General features: G+C 41.5%; 1 long non-coding RNA gene across 1 annotated transcript; it reads right to left on the reverse strand.

Annotated features, from left to right (window-relative positions):
- Positions 1 to 313: 313 nt before the first annotated feature.
- Positions 314 to 2,943, reverse strand: LOC144466810 (uncharacterized). Its single transcript, XR_013493236.1, has 3 exons — positions 2,810 to 2,943; positions 1,641 to 1,739; positions 314 to 1,542 (listed from the first exon to the last, which is right to left on the reverse strand). It is a non-coding gene; the product is annotated as an uncharacterized LOC144466810 (long non-coding RNA).
- Between the last annotated feature and the right edge of the window lie 9,032 nt (positions 2,944 to 11,975).

Consider the following 11,975-nt stretch of genomic DNA (forward strand, 5'->3'; position numbering starts at 1 on the left):
ATTTGAGAGGCTTGAGTCAGAAAGTGTTTTTCCTTGTGAAATTATTCAAATGAGTAATTTATTACAAAGTGCCACTGAAGTATGTAACACTTCTGATCATTAATATCCTGCACCGTGAAGATGTGCTCACACCTTAATCCATCTTGTCATCTCTACTGAGGCTGAGTTTTAGTTTTTTTTTAACTGATTTTGGATTCAAACTGTCGACGTTTCAGCCCTATCCCCATCTCTCTGATATCTAGACTAAAATTTAGCCGTAAATTCTACATTCTGCCTGAAATCCAAACAAGCCGGCCTCTGCTCCTCATCTCTGGCTGATCGTCAGTAGCTTTGCATCCTGATGTATTCAGCTGTTAGCGCAGTGTTATGAGAGACAATATTTAGCCTGTCTCCAGCGCAGAATAAATGGACCTCATTAGCACTCTGAGCTAACTGTCCTAACCTGGATCGCTAATGCTCCACTGGCAGAGAACCAGAGGGCTAGCTAATGCTCACACAGCCGGAGCCAGAGTTAACTTTCAGGGTGATGATGGCCTCACTAAATTAAATTAATGAGACTCTCGATCATGTGTCAGCTCTGCAGCACCTGGTGTCATAAAGCTATGAATCTGCTGCTCTTAGAATTAGGTCAGGAACACTGTAACACAACACTTCATAGACTGATAATAAAACAGTGTCTGGTTTGAAATCATGTCCATAAAATCCAACACAGCTTTTATATAATGGAAATTGCATCAGCTGTGAGATAGAGATTTTGATGATGTGTAGGCCTGTTGTATAAACAATGAACCTTTTATGACCACTGCTCTAGTTTTCCAACCAGAGGAGAAAGTACAGGGAAATCTGTTCACAAGTAGAGCACCAAGAGGTGGTCGTAAGTTCAGTCTGTTGCTGGTTCAGCCTGTTAGGTTTAATATGGCGTTAAGAAGAAAAATCAAAGCATATGAGTGCAAAGGGACTGTGATGAAGACAGCAAGAAAGGTGAGTAAATGTCAAAACAATCAACAAACAAACAAAAAAAGCTCTGAAAACTCCTGGGCAGCATTAACCAAGTGTCTTGCATCCTCTTGTGGGCTGATGGACGTCCAAACATAACTATTTTTGATAGAATATTGCTAAACAAAGCATTACCCATGGGAGACTTTGTTGTATGTATGCTGGATTAAGGATTTCAGTCATTTGATGCCTGGATCTTACGATATCAGAGAAACAAGCAGAGTCAATGTTAGCAACCTGATCTCACGCTGAAGTCGTCGAAAACCCATGCTTGGTCAGTGACTTCTGGCGTCAGACACCAACAAGAAATGCCATCCTTCAATATGATATGCAGCTGGGCGTGTTAAGCAGTGCTTAAAGGACAGACTGAACCCACAGTGCAGACTTCAAATGTTTATTCCTAAAGAACACAAAAGTCCAACAGGTCTGGGAGATGGATTCTGAGGGAAGTCAGGGAGGCAGGGCAGGTGAGGGAATCCAGGGAGGGAGACCAGAGGCAGACTGACAGAGACGGGCTGGGCGAGGCGGAAATGGAGAGTTGCTGTACTGGAACAAAGGGAGAAAAAAGCAGTTAGCAAAAAGTGAACGAGCACAAAAAAATCACTGTTTTACTAAATGTAACTGATTTAGCGTCCGGGCGTTACCAATGAGGGAAACTGGACGAACTGGCAAAGAGTGGATGCAAAGACCGGGTTTAAATGCAGCAGGAGAAGTGGAGAGGTCATCAGTGGAATCACAGTCAGCTGGGAATGGTAGCAGGTGGAGGTGATGAGGTCGGAAACCCCGCCCAGCCAGGAGACAACACAACACACAGAACAAGAGGGAAGGGGAAACAGAGGAGAGCACAGGGTAGAGACAAATAGCAGTTATTGTTTAGCAACATCAGGGGGAAACATGGCAGGACAACAACAAAAGTTAGACAAAGACAAAGACAAAGACAAAGTAGGGTGACTGGGAGGGGTGGTGGATGGGTTCAACAACCACCAGCTCCCATTGGAATGTAGAGCCAAACCCAGCTCTTTTTTCGTAAACCTAACCACGTGCGTTTTTCTTATTGAAGGAAAAAAACTTCAATTCACAGCGTAGTGCTTTTATTTTGAAAGAGACTGTATGTAAACTGTAAATTTCCTGTGAAAATGGAGGTGTATTTGAAAGTAGAAAATACAGGCAAAAGTTGACATGGTGTCCCAGAACGTCAACAACCAATGCACCCAGGGTACCAATGTGGAAAGTTGATATGTTGATATATGCAACATGGGAGTGAGAACGCATTGCCCATGACCCTCCCAAACGTCCTGTGTCAGCAAACGAGTGTCAGAGACAAAACTGCTTTATTCTTGTTTTTACTTGTTTTTATTATCAGGCGTGTTTGTTTTGAAGAGGAGGAGACCTCTGTGGATAATTCTACTCCCAGTAAAAACCTCATAAATGAACACTGAAGGAATCCTAATGAAAAAACACTGCCTTCCTCGTAAACCTGAAGACGCTTTTCTTCATTTTAGTAGCCAGTTAAGCTGCTGAGAGACTTACTTAAAATGTAGAGACAATGCGATGGTTATTACAATGATCAAAAACACTGTCCAAAAAGTAGCCTAATGTATGATGATTTCAAGGAAAGAAAACACTTATCATAAAGCCAACCACTCCTCACTCCTCCAGAGCTCCACCCTCTTGTCCAAATATGGTCACTTACAGCTCAGTGGAGATGGCGATGGCCTAAATGCCAAACTCAGTGCATCAAAATGGAAGTGAAAAAACCAATGGGTGACTTCTCCGTGGCTACATTATTGGTATAGTGTGTTATTGTGCTAACCTTCACTATTGTCCCTCTGCAGCTGTTAAAACAAATCCAGATGATACTTCCTGTTGATTATAATCAGCTGTTGCCGTTTCATGGTAAACAATGGAACAATGGTCACGTTTCCTCAGAAGAGTCCTCGTTTGAGTTGCAGCATGGAAAGACTGATCACTTTCTCTTTCATTTCCTCTGACTTTCCACCTTGTTGTATTCTGGTTCCCAGACCTCCGCTACAAAGGGCAATAAAGCTTTCAGTTTCAGAGTGAGAAGAAGCGTGCGTTCTCCCCAGCATGCCAAGAAAAGGGTATGGCGTAAATCAAGCATTACAGCCTTGAGCCTTCCTGATGACATTCATCCTGCATCTGTCTTGTATCATCATCCTCACTTAAAGTTGCACAGCATAAAAAACTCAACTTCCTATAAACCAACTTTTTATTGGGGTGTTTCTTTTAAATTCTGACAGCAGAAGGAGGAAGATACAACAGATGCTCCGTGCAATGAAGAGTTCAAGTGCTGTGTTTACAAGTTATTTAAAACTAAACAATTGTTTCCATGGGACAGAGTTCAAGACATGTAATGATTGTCGAAGTTCGTATCTCTCTCTTTCTTTATACTTTATTAATCCCTGAGGGGAAATTAAAAAAAGTTCACTCCATTGTCATATACACACACATGCACAAACAGGACCTACACATACATTAAATGGAGAGAGGTCAAAATGACGGGGCTGCCCATGGACAGGTGCCCCAACAGTTGGGGGCTCGGTGCCTTACTGAAAGGCACCATGGCACCTCTCCAGCTACCAGCTCATGCTCCATATTTGGTCCAGACAGGGACTTGACAATGACCCTACAGTTCCCAGCCCATCTCCCCATGGACTGAGCTATGGATCTCAACTCCCACTGGATTTTAAAAGTTGCTCTTTATTTCTGAGAAATAAGAGTGTCATGGGACTGAAATGCACGTTTTACATCCATCTTCAGAAAGTGGCCTTCTTGTTCAGAAATAAAGAAGCTCTATCCAACTATTACAGTGTGATTAAGAATCACATTGAGTACTTCCTCTGTGATTATCTCCTCAGCTGTAGTTGACAATTACAGAACTTTGGTCTAAATCCAGGCACTATTCGCATGTTTTCCTGTGAAAAGTGATGCACTAGAATTTGCACATATTCATATTAATCAAGAGCTAGTAATTCATGTATAACCCACATATTTGGGAAAGCTGCGATCCCTTGACCAACGCACTGATGGGAGTTAGAGTTCAAATAAACACAACAAATTTGTGCTCTAGAGAAAGGATCAGCGCTCAGTGAATAACCTCCAAAGCCCTATGATGAGCTATCATGGCAAGGCTTAACTATACAAACCAGTGAGCAGTGATAACTAACATGTCTTTGGGGTCATCAGGTGGGAACCTCCTTTCACCAGTGTTTCGTCTAGTTAGTCCCACGACACCTCCAGGAGGCTAGACAGTGATCTCTGGCGTCCCAGAGACACTCCCCTAATGCCAGGTCTTACTGCTCCCCGCACCAACCCAACAACCTCCTTTACCTTACTTACACATGGCTTTCTCAGCCCAAACAGCACTGCCACCTTCAACAAACCCAGGCTCCATACATGCGAGCTCCAGGTAGAGACAGTGCTGATACTATCTTTCCTAGCACATTCACCATACTCTATTTCACATGCTACGTATCATCTCATAGCAACTCCAAGAAAGTAAGCTGAATACCCATCTCCACGACACTTTACCCCAAGAGACATTAAGTAGCCTATGTCACGTTACTCCAGGGGAGTTGATTCGCAGGATATCATACAAGCCGTTGTGTATGCATTTTCACAGGATATTATATGTACCATTATATCATAATAACCAAAATCTTTTTAGATGGAGTTCCCTGAAAGTTTATGACATGGGAGTGTGTGACCTCATGTGTACAAATTTAGGGGTCCTTGATATGAAAAGGGTTGAGAGCCACTCCTGTAAGCAATGGTGGAGGAAGTATTCTGATCCTAAAAATACTCCATGACAAGTAAAAATTCTGCATTGAAAATATTACTCATGTAAAAGTATGCAAGTATAGTGTAGAAAATGTATCAAGTTTTTAAAGCAAAGTAGCCTACTCGGTGCATCATTAGATTATTATTACACATGCTCTAATACGAGAACAACATCACACTCTTATAGCTGGTTGAGGTGGAACTATTTTGAAAAGCACTGCTACCAATGATTGTTTGAACCATTTGAACCATCAATTAATTGTTGGTTTGCCAGAATTCTGTATCTCCAACTGTTGAGAAATCCCATCACAATTACCCCGATACCAAAATTACACCTTCACAGTGGTTGTTTTGTCCAATCAAACCAGTCCAAATCTATAAATTATTAGAAATAGATGAAAAATTATGAAAGGAAAAGCAGCAAATCCTCACATTTGAGAAGCTGGAACCATGAAATCTTTGGCATTTTTAAACGACAAAATGACCTATGACCATTATCGAAGCAGCTGCCACTTAATTTTCTGTCAATGACGTACTTGTATAAACTGTTGGGTGTTTTAATTTGTAATATAATATCATGTTTTATAAGATCTTTATATGTCTTGTAAGTAAAAAAAAACAAAACTTAATTTAGAAAGTAAAAAAAGCCGCCCTGAAATGTAGAAGAGTAAAAGTATAAAGTATCATAAAAAGAAAATACTAAAAAGTACAAATACATAAAATTTTGTGTAGTACTTTGGTTAATGTACGTAATTATCACTGCCTGTTAGTAAGTAGCACAGACAGAGTAAGACATCTTGACTGTATCCGTTCACTGTGCAGCTCACCTGTCCTCATTTGACCAAGGACCAATATTTCATATTTCCCCTCTGACTGCTCACTCTGATTTTAAAGCTCCCCTGAGAAGGAATAAATTCAACTCTTAATCGTAACAATAAATATCCCGGGATTAGAAGTGAGATGGGGGTGAGATATAAGCCTCGGGACGTAGGGGGGGTTTATGTGAATTATTTGATGTGTGGACATGAGTGCTTATAGGTATGTCAACGCCACTATTTTTGGAAAGAAAAGGGAAACCTCTCCTCCTCTGCCTCTTCCTCTCTCCAGTAAAGATGTAAGCGTCAGATTAGCCTCAGCCTCTGAGACAATACTGTACACAGCCAAACCTCACTCATCTCCAAGAACAACACTGACTTTCCAGTTTCCAGAAATCCAATCATGTGTTGATAAGACGTGTGGTATTTCCGAAACACACACCGGATCACTTCTATCTGCTTCAAGCATCACTGTGTCAACACTGTCGCGGGTGGTGTGTCAGTCATGAGGATGAACATGGCATCAAGTGTGCAGCTACGTTTCTGTTTTTTATCTGGACATACTGAGGGGTCATATCCCTGCACGTGGAGCACAATACTGTTTATTTACCCATGTGAAAATGTAAATACTAATTGCATTCCATAAAGAAAAGTTTAAAATAATGGATGTGGCCACTTTGATGCCACCCATTGGTTTGTAGACTCCTAATTAGAAACCTCAGTTATGGAATTTTGTCCATCGTCATCTTGGCTTGTTGAAGCCAGAGGTGACCATATTTGGACGAGAGGGTGGAGTTAAAAAACAGGCTGAAAGTCATTAAATCATGCACTTACTGGAAAGACTGAGTAACTGAGTCCTTAGAGGGTCTTTTAGTCAAACCAAAAGCAGTTTCTAGAGAACCAAAACATTGCAATTAACTTTTACGAGCTAAAAACACATTGAAATAGCAACAGCTACGACTACACCAAAGCTCTGTGAATGTGGGGTTGAGCTATGGTTACCTTAACTAACCAATGTTGTTTTTAAGCCTTATAAAATGTAAATGAGTGAGTTACATAAAAATCCATCCTTTGTACAGTTGTCATGAACGGGGAGGTTAGCTATAGAGACCAAAACTGTTTTTGTACCAGGCTGTAAACGTGTTTATTTCTGCTGTAAAGTTGGACAATTTTGGGGTCTTTTGGGATTGATTCACTTTTGGAGCCAGCCTCAAGTGGCCATTAGAGGAACTGCAGTTTTTGGCACTTCACGTTAGCTTCATTTTTCAGCTCTGGGTGTTGCCACTTGGTTATAAACATGGATATAAAAAGAATCCTGGACAGAGCGCTGGAGGTGGAACCCTGTTCATTCTTATGAAAGTAGCCCAGTGGCACATGAAGCCAAAATGGCTTACCTGCTGTGCACACACTACACCAGTTGAGCTCTGTGTTAACTTGAATGGGGATAAAGTAATTCACTTGTGTTGCTCTAGTAGACATTCCATGGTTAAAATCCCAATAGTGAAATGATGAGGTTGTGAACCTCAAAAAAATGGATCCACTGATTTATAGAAGTCTCCTTCACCATGTAAGTCAACAGGAAAAAGTGTTTTTGGGCCACAGAGAATCATGAGATGGTTTAACTCCTGGGGGTCTGGTCATGATCCATTTACAACTTGATAAAATAAACATTTTAAACGGGTGTTTTTGTATTTCCTGTTGGAATGTTTGGCATGTATGTGAGTGATGTCAACTGAACTACTGGAAGTAGACATGGATCAAAGCTGTTTTCCAGCAATGCAATTCCAGGGAAACTGTCTATAACCAGAGGTGGAATTTAACTAAGTACACTGAATAAAAATAGGCAATAAACACAAAACTTATTGTTGGAAATAAAGGATCTAAGAATTTTCTATATGTACAAAAGGCTTATCCCTTTCAACTTTAGTTCACAAACTTGATAAATACCCCGTTTACACGTAGGAAAAATGCACATATTTTCATGCGGTTTGGCCTCTTGTTTGCACGCAAACAGAGTTTTTTTCGCGGAAAACGATCATTTGTAAAAACTCCGGCCAAAGTGGAGATTTCAGAAAACGCTGTTTATGTGTTGCCATGTAAACTGGATGAAACAGGGTTTTAGGTTCTGAAACGTCACAGCATGCGCCAGCAAATGCTTGACGTCATGTGAGCGACCTATGTTTACAATTCGTTTGGCTACTGATCATGGATGCTGTTAAGGTTGTAATCTAAAGCGACATTTAGGAGTAGCTCCACTTCACTGTCAGTCCACACAAACGAACCTCTCGCCATGTTTACTGTTTTGAAAGGAACAGGAAGTCGCGCGTCTTATTCGTTGTTGTCGATTCTGATTGGCTTGCATGGCTTCATCCTTCTTCCTACACTGCCGCCCATAGGTTTGGCATAGTTATGACGGCGCTCGATGGCGTTTTTATCCGGGTTCATGTCAATGGCAACATTTTTGAAAACGATGTTGTGTGCACGATGTTATTATTGAAAATGGAGGGGGGGAAATATTCGTTTCTCTAAATACCCGGCTATGTGTAAAAGTGACGAGAATCTGTTTTAGTGAGCACGAGTGGCAAGAAAATCCATCCGCCTGACGGGTGTGACACATCAAGATGCTAATTACACAGCATCATCACTGCACAGGTGTGTCTTGGGCTTGTCACAATAAAAGGACACTCTAAAATGTGCTGTTTTATCTTGAAGAAGAAAAAAAAATAGGATTTTGCATGACTCATGCTACAAAAATGCATTTTCTGGTCACAGACACTCCAAAGAGACAGAATCTGGTGTAACCCTCAAAACTTCTGTGGCAGAGAGAGATCTGTGGCATTGTGTTGTGTGATTAATCTGCATTTTAGAGTGGACGTTAACTGTGAGCAGCCCAGGGCACACCTGTGTATCAATCAGGCTGTTTAATCAGTGTCTTGATGTGCCACACCTGCCAGGTGGATGGGAAAGGAGAAGTGCTCAGTGAATTAAACTTGAGAGCAAAAAGTGTTGCGTTCATATTTTGTATAATGTGTGTACATTTACTCAAGCACTGTACATATGCACAATATTGAGGTACTTTACTTGAATATTTCCATTCTGTGTTACGTTATACTTCTACTCCACTGTATTTTAGAAGCGAATAATGTATATTTGACACCACTACATTTAGATAGCTTTAGTTACTTTGCAGATCCAGATTATTAAAAATATTAGTCAACTGATACATTTTGATGTATTATAAAGTAGTTGAAGTTAGCGTCACCTTTACCAGCTGCAACTTTAGTGATAAAACTGTCAGTTCTGCTCAGTGACCAGTATATTTTGATGCTAATACTTGTAACAATATTTCTGTACTATGGTACTGATACTTTTACCTAAGTGAAAGATTGCTTCTTCCACCCCTGACAACAAAGAAAGTAACTTGTATAATATATAGGCTATAACTACATAAAAAATGAGGAAGCACTTTACAGTACAGCACACAAAGATGTGCACATCACAGAGTAAGGGCTCATTTATGCTCCCTTTACGTACGAAAATGTATACGTCCGTTTCAAACGATGTTACCGTCAATGCCTACATACTTCCATGCGTCATTTACGTTGGCATGGATGTTAACCAATATATCCACCAGGAGGCAGCCCAGCGTCAAAAGTTTATGACAACAACAAACTCAAAAACAAACATGGCGACTGTGGAGGAGATATTGATAATGTACCTCTTGCATAAAAGACAAAAACAGAGGCAGCGTTATAGGAGGTGGTGGTCGGTGAAGCCGTTAAAGACATCGCGACTGGAGGACGGAGAATTCTTTTCTCTAGTACTGCCGATGAAAAATTGAATTGTTATTTCTTCTTCGTGTCTCACTAGAGCTACGTATCGGGTAGTGACATGAACACTGCCCCCACGGTTCCCGGTGGTACTGCTCCGTTTGGCCCGTATCCGTAAGCTTTATGGAAACGTGCAGAAATACGGATGAAATGAACGTGGAGCACGGACAGAAGGCTCCGTCCGTATCCGGATCCGTATTTAACGGTGAGCATAAATGGGCCTTAACATGGGAGGAATTGAACTGTGTTCCATTCATAAAGACACCTGTGAGGTATTTTGGATCAAAGCTTCCTTCAGCTGCATCGCTGTGACACTAAACACAGCCTTGGCTGCGGAGCTGCTGGGGTTTGAAGCGTGCTGAACCTTGAGGGGACGGATTAGCTTGTATTTGTTAAGAGATGTGTGATAATGGTGACTGGCAGGAGACACACATTCTTTACACATATCACCTGTGTGTTGACTCATGGCTTTCTTTTGTTATTTCTGTGAAGTACTACAGGAAGCATGTAAGTACCCACTGTGTTTGTTTCACTAAGTGTCTAAGTACATCATTACTTATTAATTATTGTCATATTTAAGCCATCTATTCTAGTTCTTGCTACTTTATTTAACATTTGTTTTTTAGTCTATGTTGATAATTTCATTCAATGAGTTTGATTACAGTTAATTTACTTGACAGTCACCATCTCGAAAACAATACAAATATCTAAAATAAATTTGTTTCCTGCTGTTGAAACATAAATTAGTTTCATTTTATTAATCACAATATAATAGTTTGTATTATTCTTATATTCCTGTCATTATTGTATTTTTGTTTTTTGCTCTTTTCAGTAGCATGTATCTGAGGCTAAATCTAACTACTGTCTAAATTCTTCCTGGACCACGTGTCACTATTTCAGTGCATGCACAAACAGGACCTATACATGCACTAAGTGGAGAGATGTCAAAGTGGGGCTGCCCATGACAGGCGCTCCGAGCGGTTGGGGGGATTCGGTGCCTTGCTCAAGGGCACCTCGGCAGTGCCCAGGAGGTGAACTGGCACCTCTCCAGCTACCAGTCCATGCTTCATATTTTGGTCCGGACGGGGACTTGAGCAGGCGACCCTCCGGTTCCCAACCCAAGTCCCTATGGACTGAGCTACTGCCGCCTCAATTTTCAGTTCATGAAAGTTGTTTGTCACATTTTGGTCGCCTTAAAAAGTCTTGTTTAGTGTTTGGTTGTACTAAAAGACTCTGAGGAGTCAGATGTTCAGCTTTTCTGGTAAATACATTTTGTTTTAATGGTTTTAAGCCTGTTTCTTGTTAGTACAAATTAGCATTAGCATTATCACAGGTAACAATAGCTGCAAATGCAATGTGCTAACCAAACTAGCCGCTAGCGTTAGGATTAGCTTCACCCTCTCTTTTGAATATGGTCACATCTGGCTCCAAAAAACGAAGATGGCGATGGCCAAAATGCCAAAATTGAGGTGTCAGAATGGGAGTCCCCATCCAGTGACTGACATCATGGTGGATAGGTCCATTATTTGATACAGACTATGGTGCATATTAGCAAAAAACAGGAACAGGAAAATAAAAGTCTACGAGTGCATTCACACCAGGATAGTCTGGGGGACTCGGTTCGATTGGGCGGGGAATGACAAAATATTTCACACAACGTCATGCAGTCGTTTGGAGGCAGTATTGCCCGAAACGACCACTGACCAGGAAGAAAAAAAGCATGAGGAAGAAGAAAACCCTCCTCATCGACTGGCCACAAGCAACTGTGATATATAGTCCTCTGACCATATATCAATAAGCACCTGCATCTCCTCACTACTCCACGTCTGCCCACAAGACATTTTCCAACTTTATCTTTTTTTTACCTCTGCTTCTCCCAGTTCGCGCTGTTGGCTGGGTTTTTTTTCTACCCAAAATGCACTGCGCTCTACGTCACTTCCTCTCTTTAGTTCACTTCCTCTCTTTTGTTAGCTGGATAGTCTGTTTGCATTTCCCATTGTAAGCGAACCGCACCAAGTGAACCGAGACCCCCAGTTTTCAAGCTGCCCAGGGTTCACTCGTTTGGTCCACACCAGAGGTTCGAATGAGCGTTCACACCACTCCAAATGAACCGAACTATCTGTGGAAGTGGACCAGGGTGAATGCGTCCTAGACAAAAAAAACTTGTGTGAATGAGAGTGAAAGCAGTGTGCAGTGCAGCTCCTGATCAGCTGAACTCTGTCACGTCTGTAGCTCTGCTTTCACCTACATAAACTTCAGATATGATCAAACTAAGCCCCTTGAGGGAGATATGTCCCTCTGATTGACAGCATGTGCACTTGCCATGATGAATGCCCCTGTGACTCCTGCCGCCCCCTCCCAACACATAAACACCCACACAGCACACACACGTCGGCCCAATCACAGCTCAGGAATGTTTACCTGCTGGGGAGCCTTGATTCTTGCTTGTCTGACCATCTCTGTCCTCCACCCTGAGAATTCAGGGTCAGCCTGGAGTTCACCTCACATCCAAAAGGAGCTTTCACATGGATGT

The sequence above is a fragment of the Epinephelus lanceolatus genome, chromosome 14 (genome assembly GCF_041903045.1).
Source record: "Epinephelus lanceolatus isolate andai-2023 chromosome 14, ASM4190304v1, whole genome shotgun sequence".
NCBI lineage: Eukaryota > Metazoa > Chordata > Actinopteri > Perciformes > Serranidae > Epinephelus > Epinephelus lanceolatus.